General features: G+C 39.5%; 1 protein-coding gene across 2 annotated transcripts in view; it reads left to right on the top strand.

Annotated features, from left to right (window-relative positions):
* Positions 1-7372: 7372 nt before the first annotated feature.
* LOC137975905 (Golgi-associated plant pathogenesis-related protein 1-like) overlaps positions 7373-10930 on the top strand; it is a 23735-nt gene continuing 20177 nt past the window's right edge. The window contains exon 1 of one of the 2 annotated variants that reach the window (XM_068823114.1): positions 7373-7470. The gene's annotated coding sequence lies outside the window, so the exon portion shown is untranslated. The remainder of the gene's footprint in view (positions 7471-10930) is intronic. The other variant, XM_068823115.1, reaches the window with a different exon arrangement.

Here is a 10930-nt window from a genome sequence, read left to right as displayed (position 1 = left end):
GGAGGTTTTGTATGCGATGTTCGAGTGTCTCAATGCAACGTTGTTACTTCAGGGTGTATTATGCTTGCAGCGCAATCTAATTACTTGTTAGGACATTTGAATATACGTTTTTAGTAAATAGCGACCCTTGGAGTGTAGGAGTGGGACACGTTGCATTGCTCTGCTCTGAGCACGCACAGTTGTCCTCCACACCAAGAGTTGTTGGTGCAAACCCAATGTGCCTGTTCAGAACTAAAAACTATAGCTAGCGCCAGTCCTACATTTTATGGTCGCTACGTCAGGAAAACTCTCTTAAAATGAAGACAACTACCTGACGGATTTCCTTGAGTGATCGATTCACGGTGTTGTCGGAAACGTCGTTGTTGGTTGAGTCGTTGGTATTTGCGATGTTTAGTTAAGTATGCTTGCATAAACTGCGGTTTGACGAGCTGTAGTTATATTTGGACTTGATGTTGTTTGACCCAGAGTGGCTTGGGTGGTTGAGGTAAAGTAGTCGGGCTTGGTGTCGTTACATTCTATGGCGTCACGCTTGTCATTGTACCATTAGTGGCCTGGGTACTAGTCAATGTTGTCTGTCCCATAGCAACATAGAATCTATTTGTTTATTAGACAGTCGCTGTATTTCACACATGCAACTGTGTTTGTTTCTCCGTTTGTACTGGCACAGAAACCCAACGACTTGTAAATGACACATGATCGTATTGGCAATTCGTCGACCCGGGGCTCGTTTCTCGAAAGTCCCGAAACTTTACGGGCTGTTTTCGGGTGTCACAATTCCCTTTGTATCTCAAGAACGGAGAGGATTTAAGTCGTCAAACTTCACAACCATTTTGCTCTTTGTTACCTTAAAATCATGTTAAAAGATCGGCTTTCCAGAACAAGCGGTTGACAGTTTCACAAATGGCTTTTCGGGCCCGAAACGTTTTCGGGACTTTTGAGAAACAGGCCCCTGGTCTGAGGTGCACACTGAAAAAAGGGACGGGACCTTTCTTTCCCTAGAGTCCGAGAAGAACGACTTCTGAGTTATTCAAAAAGGAAGGTAAATGTATGTGACCAGTAGCCCACGACTAAGGAGCGTACGACTTCATTGCATTTGTGGAACGGCGTTTTTACCAGATGATCTGGTGACGTAATAGCCTAACGTGGGTGCGAGGCAATTTCGGGTTAAAACGACAAAATAGCCCGAAATTGCCTCACATACATGCTAAATTACATTGTAAGGCGAATGAGAAAAACTAACCGTGAAAAGGGCTATTCGGAGGACTGGGGAGAAATATTTTGACGCCATATCCCACAATCACGCGCGGCCTTATTTTCGAATTCAACATGGCAGAGGCGAGGTTAGAGCTCGTCGGGTCTACTTGAATGTTCATTCAGTAACAGGAAATGTTGTAGACACAAAATGATCTGTTGAGTTTTGGCGATGGAATTACTACAGGGAGTTCGGAAACAACACCTAACGCCGCGCGGTTGTGGGATACGGCGTTATAATTTTTCTTCCCAGTCCTCCAAATTACGTCACCAGATCACCTGGTACATACCCAGTTACTTTAAGATTCATTTGCGGCGAAACCTACGGTGGCCCGTGAGGAACATGGCATTTCTTGCTCAGTTTTCCTGCTTCAAGTATTTAAACTGGGTCCATGTAAAATACAGACTGCAGACAAGGGGCCGGGTAAAATGCAGACTAAGGTTATAATGTAACTGTTGAAAAAGCCCAAACCCTTCAGAAGTGATAACCTTAGGCCTAATTAGGCACAAAACAATATTTAGGCTTAACTGCTAGCACTTCCAAAGGATTTGGGCTTTTTCAACAGTTACATTGTAACCTCGGTCTGCATTTTATAATTACCCCTAGTCTGCATTTTACACTGACCAGTCGCAAACTCGAGTTTGTGAACGCAAAATGTCGTGTTTGTGAACTCGAATTTTCGAGTTTGTGAAAGCAAAATTTCGAGTTTCTAAACTCAAAATTTTGAAGTTGTGAAAATTTCGAGATTGACAATTTGACGCTGGAAAACTGATCACGAAATGCCATATCCCTTAGGGGCCATGCACCATGAAAACCAGACCTTTCCGGCTAATCACATGAGAAATTACTACCCATGGGAATGAGAATGGTCATTCGCGTAAGCCAAATGTTATTTAGGAACTACTAAAAAATAGCTTGATCTGTGAACATGCCGTTACATAGACCTTGTATATAATATATTGGAGGTGTAGGCTCCTCTTTAATATTTATGGTCTTCTGATGTCACCTTTGGCAACCAGAGCTGATAATTAAAATTTGTTCCCGCAAACCACAAAAAATTGCCAACCCGCAAAATAAAATTCCCGCAAAATTTTCATGCATTTAAAGTAGCAGCTCTAACTGAATCTTGTTCATAATTCGATTAACAAATCTGATATATCAGCGTACGAACGTTCAAGGGGAGTTAATAAACGATCGGACAAGAGTAAGTTACGCCTCATGGAAAAATGATCTGTGGGATGAGATAACCACTAAATTATTTCTCAAGTTACTGAAAAAAAAATATTTATTTTTAGTTCTGGCTGGGTAAGATGTCGTAAGTAACTTTTTTTGTTACCTGTTGCAACCAAAAGTCCCTATCATATTATCGAGAATATCTTTTCTCTGAAACGTGTTTATTACATAGTCGGGGTCAAGGTTAGATTCTCCTTTCGCGGGCAAACAATTACACTTAAATAATACTTGGTCTCTGCCGGACAAACCTAGGTAGTATGAGATCAGTACTGAAAGATTCTCGAATCATGACTCTTTAAATTCATTGTAATAAAAAAACTCAACGAGTCCTCGGCGTTGCAAACACAGGGGCACCCAACGAATCTGTTCCTCACTTTATCTGTTCCCCAGAGGAATCTTGCTGGCTGGCAAAAATACAGGTGTTTCGATGAGCTGGCTGGGAAATAGAGCTTTTGCCTGGAAATTACTGACTAGCATTTCAATCCGAGCAGGCTGTAGAAACTCTGAAGACTGAGGACGACTAGAAAAAAGAAAAAAAAAAAAAAAAAAAAACAAAAAAAAAAATAACCCCTTCCCTCTCCCAAACATACGACGGCTGATCAGAGTGATTGCGCTTGCGGAAAAAACCTGTTTTGTCCCGGTTTTGTCGCTTTTGTTCGGTCGTTTTGGATCGAGGGATTTGAAAGCGCTTGGAATTCCTGGCTGGGAAATAAATTTGATCAGCTGGCTGGGAAACCAACCAATTTTATCTAGCTGGCTGGGAAATTTCTTGTGTGTCTTGCTGGGAAAAAGGAACAGATAATGTTTTCCCAGCAACACTGAAAAACACCTGAAAATGCCTTAATAACATTAATTTTCATCAACTGGGGTATAATAATACATTTTACAACAAATTGGTCGTTGGGTGCCCCTGCAAACAGGTATTGACTGTAAACAACAAAGGTTTTAACACTGAAAGAAGATGTTAAGATATCGAAAAGATCACGACAAAGCAAAGTCAAAAAAATATCTCTAGTTTTTCTCTCCCGCTTGTCTTCCACTTACCCTTTCCTGGTAAAGCAACTCAGAAGCCACAAAAATGAGACGATGTTACTGAACAGTGTCCAACAGAAATTGGTTAGCAATTCCTCAATGCATAGTTCACCCACTTGAAAATAATTTTGCGATATTGCCTAAGCTAAACGAAATCATATTACTGAAGCTTCGAGTCTGGTCCTCTTTTCCTAACAAACACAACACCATGACCCTCGCGAAGGAGTTCGCGCTCAAAAAACTGATAAAATAAAACTTACTTTTTCTCTTCCACTCGTTCGTTTCCAAGTCCTTTGTTTAAAATCTCGGCGGGGTCATGATATTGGTAATGGACTTAATTACAGCGACATACACGAAAACCTGAAAAGTAACAGTGATATGTTATTGATATTAAGTGAAGGTTATACTGTTATAATAGGAACAGTTAATAAAGTCCATAGTTCACGTTACCAGAAAGAATCTCCCAGAGAAAGACTATACATTTGGTATAGTTTTAGAACGCAGGTTAATAACTTTGATAACCACAATGTTTATTGCTTCTGCGACTGTCGCTTGGTAAGTTCTGCAATATTAGGTGTGAAAAATCGAAGGAAAATCGAGAATTGGCCGAGATTATAGTGTGGAAGTTAATGACACCGGAAAGTGGTCCAATTTCGACTACTTTGGTTGAGTTTGATACAATACAAAAGTTTCCTTATGCAATATCCCGCTATTTGTCAAATCTTAGCAGACCTTTTGGAGCAAACTTTTCTTCGTAATTTTTTAAGTTGACTTCTTACTTCTTTCTGTATATATAACACACTTTAACAATGAAGCGGACTTGTCGAACCTTCGTTGTGTTACGAACGTTCAAATTTTATCATAAACCTTGCCTCTTAGAGAATAATTTCTAATGCAGCAAAACGGATCTACTCATCAAGCTGACTTTGGCGAGCGGTTGCCAAGGGTCATATATTGATCCGTGGAAAGAATTAAAAGCTCTAAATGATCTTTGTGGACTGATTCACAGCCGAAAGTCGGTTGACAACTCAGTTTATTGCTGTCTCTGGCCCAGCTCTTTCAAGAGTCGTAAAATACCGCGGGAAGAAGATGGCAAGGAGAAGGGAGTTTTACAATGTTCCTTTGGTAACTCATTCTTAAAAGCAAAGGATCCTGTTGAGTTCTCATGATTTCGACAACAAAATGGCTCGGCTCCAAATTATTCTGGCGTGTCCACAAATTTGTATCTACGTATAACGAACGACAAACCGTTCTCTTGAGGGAGATTTATAATTTGTCTTGCATTCTTGCATGAAACCCTGATTACCCTGGGGGTAAATTGCACGATGAGTCCAAAACCATTCCGACACGAACTCACGCAATCGCTAACTTCTTACTTGTGTGAAAGCCAGGACTGCCTCTTCTTGTCTTTTTATTACAATTTTAGAGCTTTTTAGCTTTAACTCTGCTTTGCATAATGGCAATTCATAAGGGTAGAAATTTTACTACTTTCGCTCGATAATTTTGATCTTTTAGAACGGCATCTTGGCGATTTTTCCTCTAGGTTCTGCTCAATTGTCACTTTCACTGTGTTCTTTTTATAAAGAAAGTCAACGGTACGTTTGTTCCTTTCATTATGTTTCATGGCATTTCATTAGTCAGAGAAGATGAAAAAGAAAGTATTGTTCTGACGTTCTCTATGCATTACAAACAATCTAGTGCGCATGCCTAAGATTCGTATTTAAATGTAATAGGTATACTAATTACCATACCACCTTATACGGAAAATTTTCAACACTCGTAGAAATTTCGTATCTCCGCGCGGTCATGTAATATCCTCCATATCATGTACAAGTATGCTCAATTTGTCATAACAAGATAAAACTGCCGAGGAAAAGATTTTTGTATATCAATGCCAGCTGAACTAAATGAAACCAGGCGACAATTATAGGCATTAGGAATTTGGCAACCTCGCATAATTGATATACCAACAAAACGAGCCACAAGGGTTTGAAGTTTCACTTACTAATCGGTTTGGCGTCTTATTGTTCTTCTGCCTTCTCAGCGGAAAATAGGTTACGACTGATGATCTTCTACAAGTGAAACTTTTTACATAGTATCGGATGGGTTAATCCTTTCACAAATAAGCTGTGATTAACCCTCAGTAACTCCTAGTGGTCACGAATAGATATTTAATTTTAAATTAGTTCATGATCTTGTTTTCTTTGCACAACGTAATGAATGAAACCAACATATATCAATAAGAATAAATATAAAGGAAAATTACAAAACCACGATACCATTAACGAGTAAAGAAAGGAAATTGGTGCAAAGAGGAAGACTAGAAAGGAACTGACGAACCATACGAGCTAGTCCACCCTAGCATACAAAACTCAAAAAAAGAAAAAAAAAATTGTAAACAAAAAGGAAAAATTTTGGTGTAAAATATATATAGTAGAACATTATACCCATGAGAGAGGCCTTTGGATTGTCAGGGTTAAATGTTTTATGGCTGTAATAATCATTACAGAGTTTTTTAAATGTTGGAAGGCTACAGTCACGTTTTCTCATCTCTTCAGGCGGGTTATTCCACAAATAAGGTATTCGATCAACGTAGGTGCCCTTGAATAATTCCGTCTTAACTGAGTTTATCTTGAGTTTGTTGCTCGTGTACGACCTCACCCTTTCGTCAGAACAGAATTCAAAATATTTTCTGGCAGGTAGATTAAAGTCCCCACTTTTTAGCTTTTAAAATGTCATTAAATCTTTAAGTTCCCTTCGATAAACCAATGAGCTTTTGTAGTCGTTGGTTATAGGTCAAGTCAGGTAACAGTATGCTAGTAGCTCGCCGTTGAACCTCCTTCAAGTAGTTTAATTAGTGTGACACTCTTTGGGCTCCATATCTCAGCAGAAGCATATTCCAGTTTAGAGCGCTCAAAGGCTAAATATAACGATCGGAAGGTACGTATAAATATATCGCTACTCTGTCTAAGGCCAGAAAATGATTTTACTCGGCATTGGAGCCCCTCGGATCTTAAAGGTTTAACCCTATTGGTTTGTGAATTAAACGAATGCACAGTTCAAGGGTTGACCGTTAAGGTTTCTGAGGCTTTTTCGATGTATGCATTTTGCAAACTCAGTGAACTTTGAGGCTTTCATATTAAATCAGATTTATAGTAAAATTTTTAGTATTTTTATGAATTTTTCTAGGTTATTGGAAAAGAAAGAAGAGGGTTTGTATACGACATATGAGAACAATTCGGGTTCATGAAAAACGAGTTACATGCAAAACTGTGGTCAATTTTGCCGGCACAAACTGCACAACCTGAAAGCGACAGCAGGGCTAGTCGCGTGATTATCATCCCTTCTTAACACATGCGGCGAATTCAAAACGGTTTGGATGTAACGATTTGCTTCATCGATCACTTTTCAGTCCGCAACATTCATTTACGACTCAAAAGCCGTGGTTGACTGCTTTGAACAATAAGTATGTACGCACCTGGTTTAGTTACATTCAAAGCTCCTTATTGTAAGAAGGTAAATGTTTGACCCAAGTCAAACCTAAATGGGAAAGATTAAGCTACGTGTGTTATCTTAAGTTACTTACTTCTTTATTTAAACGGTTCGGTGTCAAAAAATGGATCTTTAAGGTTAATACACAAGCTCACCCAACCAGGGCTAGGATTCCGCCCGGGTTGCATGTTGGCGGGCAAGATAGAAAAATTTCGCCCGGTCCCAGTACCAATCAAATTGCAGGATTTACAGAATTCCGCCCGCTCGAGCATTGAAAAAAAAATGCTCTTATTCAAATCAATCAGCTGTATTATCTTACAGTTTTACATAACAAAAAGGTTGATATTTCGTGAGAACAGCCCGATAAAGTATTATTTTCAAACCGCCTGCCAGGAAAGAGACCGAGAGCCGAACGGAGCTCTTGAAATCATCCAGTGACGGAGAAAATCTCGAGTGGATAAGTAAGTATTTTTAATAGTGACTACTTTTGGAAGGAAAATTTCGTTAATATCATGAAACTTTTCATAAAGACAATTAACCGTGCAAAAACTAATTTACGACGTAATTAGAACAAATGCAAAAACGGACGAAATGAGACACGTTTTTGTGCAGCCTTCCAATCTCCGGCGTTAGACTGCTTGCAGCCATCCTTTTCTCTCAAGCTCCACCGGGCGAGTGGTGAGATAGCGAGCAACGGTGAATTCGAGAAGATTAAGGGGAGGCGAGAAAAAAAATCCGTGTGCGGAGAACCTCTACCAGGAAAAATACTAGAAAGTCGCTATCACGCAGCTTAAATCGGGCTTCATAAATCTCTTGTTTCATATCTGCAAACGAGGTAATGACATCCTTTAAGTTCTCACCACGTTTTTCAGGGATGCCGTAGACCTCCACATTATAGTCTCTGGTATATATTGCTCTAGTAGAACTTGATCTTTTACAAGATCATATTTTCTGCCTACTATTTGGTTCATCGCGTTTTCATGAAACAAAGAACCGTATGGCAGTAGGGACCCGTGCGGAACTCTTGCCGTTGTTCCTGGCGAAGGTTCTTCGCACACGGTATACATCAATGAAAATCTCACGACGAGAAGAAAAGAACTGTTGTCAAAAACACGTAAGCTCCAAAAGCAAAATTCTTGTCATCGCGTTTGGACAATGAACGGGGAAATCTTTATCCGATTATTCGAAGGCAGCAAGACCATTCTCAATTCTCGATGAGGCTGATTTAGATAAATTCAAATAAATAACCTGCTTAGCTAATAATTTTTGTTTCTCCTGCGATACTGGGGTAAGTTTTCTTTTTTTTATCAGGTAGTTTGCTATTGTGCCTTTGTTCGACGGGATCCGTTTTGATGTTTCTACCGGATAGATCTACAACCGTTTCTTATTTCTCAATTATTTTGTCAAAATGCGAGACCTGCCCAACGTTGCCTCTTTTCACCCAGTTTACAGTGCGACTAGGAACATGTTAATTAAATTCTGTTCCATATTGTTATTTTGGTATTTACAAAGCTATTTCGGTAGTTAGCGTCCTCCCCTGTTCTATTTTCTTGACTTAAAGTTCCAACTTAGCTCTGGTTTTCTCTCATTTACATGCATTTCTCTTGGCATTTATGGTAATCTTAAAATGCTATTAATTAAAGCTTTAACCTTTTGTTCCCTCATTAACAACATCATCGAAATTAACATAATTACTCAATTTGCAAGGCCAAGGGAATAGTACTAAAAGGAGAGAAGAAATTTTTAAGAGCTTCTGCCTGAGTGACCGGGGCAGACTTGGAAATGAAGGTCAGCCGATTTCGCTTAAAATTCGTACACAAAGTACTTATGTCGACTTATGTAATATGCCAAAGTTTCAGCTTTAACGACTTTTTTTTAGCCGAGTTCTGGATATCAGCCCCTCAGGGGTCCCCAGAGGCTGATTTTCAGTGCAGTTTTGGGCACTTTTAAATCTCTCTTTTAGCAACATGAAATTAATTTCAGGCAAAAACAAAACCATCTTTGTAAAGTCCTATCCTTAGGCTTTTATGGGTGAGAACATTAGCTCGTGGAAATTTTTCACTAGTCTGTGGCTGTCATCACAACTTGGTCATATTTGAAGCATATGGGAAGCAACCGGAAATGGCCTGTATTTCAGACCAAATATTTTCCATGCCCATGTTTTATATCTTGAGGTCTTAGTATCCCTGCAAAGTTTAGCCCTTACTTTAGTAATGTCAAGAAAAAAATACTAAGGTTGAGGCTTTTTACTAAGAAAAAACTTACGAGAAGATGGCTAACCTGGCCACTTCCGGTTAAAGTTTGAACAAAGCGTGTCTACAAAAATCAGTCATTTAATTTCGATTATCTTTTTTCCTTCCAAGTTATGGTTAAAAGAGATTCTGAAGTTGATTGTCACCAAAAAGACTTGCCGTTAATAGGAAATTTTTATGTGATTGTTTTAGGACCGATCAGATAGTGGTCCGACAGCGGTTATACATTTCTTGGAAGAAGTCTTGAAAATTACGGACAATAGAGCCGCTGCGAAAACTCTTTATTTACCTAACAACACATCTCTTGCCGGTAGATCACAATGCAAAATTGCATCTTTTTCGTCCAAACTGCAATGTTAAGTTTATCTCCTTTGTTCAACTCGTTCAACGTATCACGTCTGTGGCCCGCCTGTAATGAAGGGTTAATTAAATCAGGATATAAGCAAGCTTTGTAGTTCCATTCAGTAGTACTATAACCCACCTGTTTGGGCTTTAATATTTTCTGAAGAAAAAAGAACTTTTCGGTCTCTTTAAATGCAACCGCAACATCTGTCATGACACTACTTGAGAATCGTTTTGAACCTTTAAGAAATTTCGAATATGATTAAAGCTAATCGTCTAACACAAATTGCAGTCACTCTTCCAGTCTATTTGCAAAGTGTCTGGATAAATCCACTTACGAAAAACGCTTACCTGGTTTCACTTTTACAGACATTCCCCTTTCCTACAATCCCTTAAAAGTAAGGTAACATTAGAAACTTTAGCCCCAGCGATAAATTGGTCGCAAGTGCGTCGTTGCGAGTTAGATATACACAGGTCGATTAATACCGTGCGTTAGGAGGTCATTGTAGTTTGCTGGCTATGACTGACTTGGAATTCAGTTGTTTTCTCGTGCAGATTCTTCTCCTTGATATTGCAGAGAATGATTATGATAGAACTTGTATGAGAACCTCAATGGTATGATTTGTTTACTGAATATTTCTTCATGCCCAGTGCCCCAGTGTAAATGGCTCACGTATGTTGTAAATGATTGATAAGGACGTCCAACACGGTCCGTTTTCCGCCAATCCGCTAACTTGCTAGCAGATTACTCACGGGCACTCTTTCCATTTATCTATCAGTATTTTCCTTTTGTTGCTTTCTCAAACAGCACAGATCCATGGTGGCATCCATACTGCATATATATCCAAAGATAGGACAGGGGTGGAGTGGGTTATCTTTCCGGCAAAGACTACTGTTTTGGCAACTTGGGAAATAAAATATTTCAGCTTTCTTGGAGACCTTAAGGACTTGGGGGTTTTTTATGGCACCTGTAGCTGCAGATCACATGAAAAAGTAAGTCTTTATGGACTCACACTGAATTGCTGACCCTTAACTCTGGTTTCGGATATAAGAAGCTACTTAGGCGGTAATCACTCTGGATGGCCATTATGCATGCTGTAGGTGATAAGGTAAGTCGTCACAAGGCCTAGTCCCGCTCGTTCCTGCATGCTGAAGCTTAAATTGGTTACTGCTCTTCTTTCTTGGACAGGATAATAATCACTGGTGCCCATTTATACATCTGGGTGGAGAGAGGCACTGTTAAAGAAAATTGCCTTCCCGAGACGACATGTGAACGCCCTAGTAACCAGGACCGCCCGATCCAGAGTCTAAGCCCGCTAACGCGCTA

This window comes from Montipora foliosa, chromosome 11, assembly GCF_036669935.1.
Source record: "Montipora foliosa isolate CH-2021 chromosome 11, ASM3666993v2, whole genome shotgun sequence".
Taxonomy (NCBI): Eukaryota; Metazoa; Cnidaria; class Anthozoa; order Scleractinia; family Acroporidae; genus Montipora; species Montipora foliosa.
This window is presented reverse-complemented; position numbering and strand designations above follow the sequence as displayed.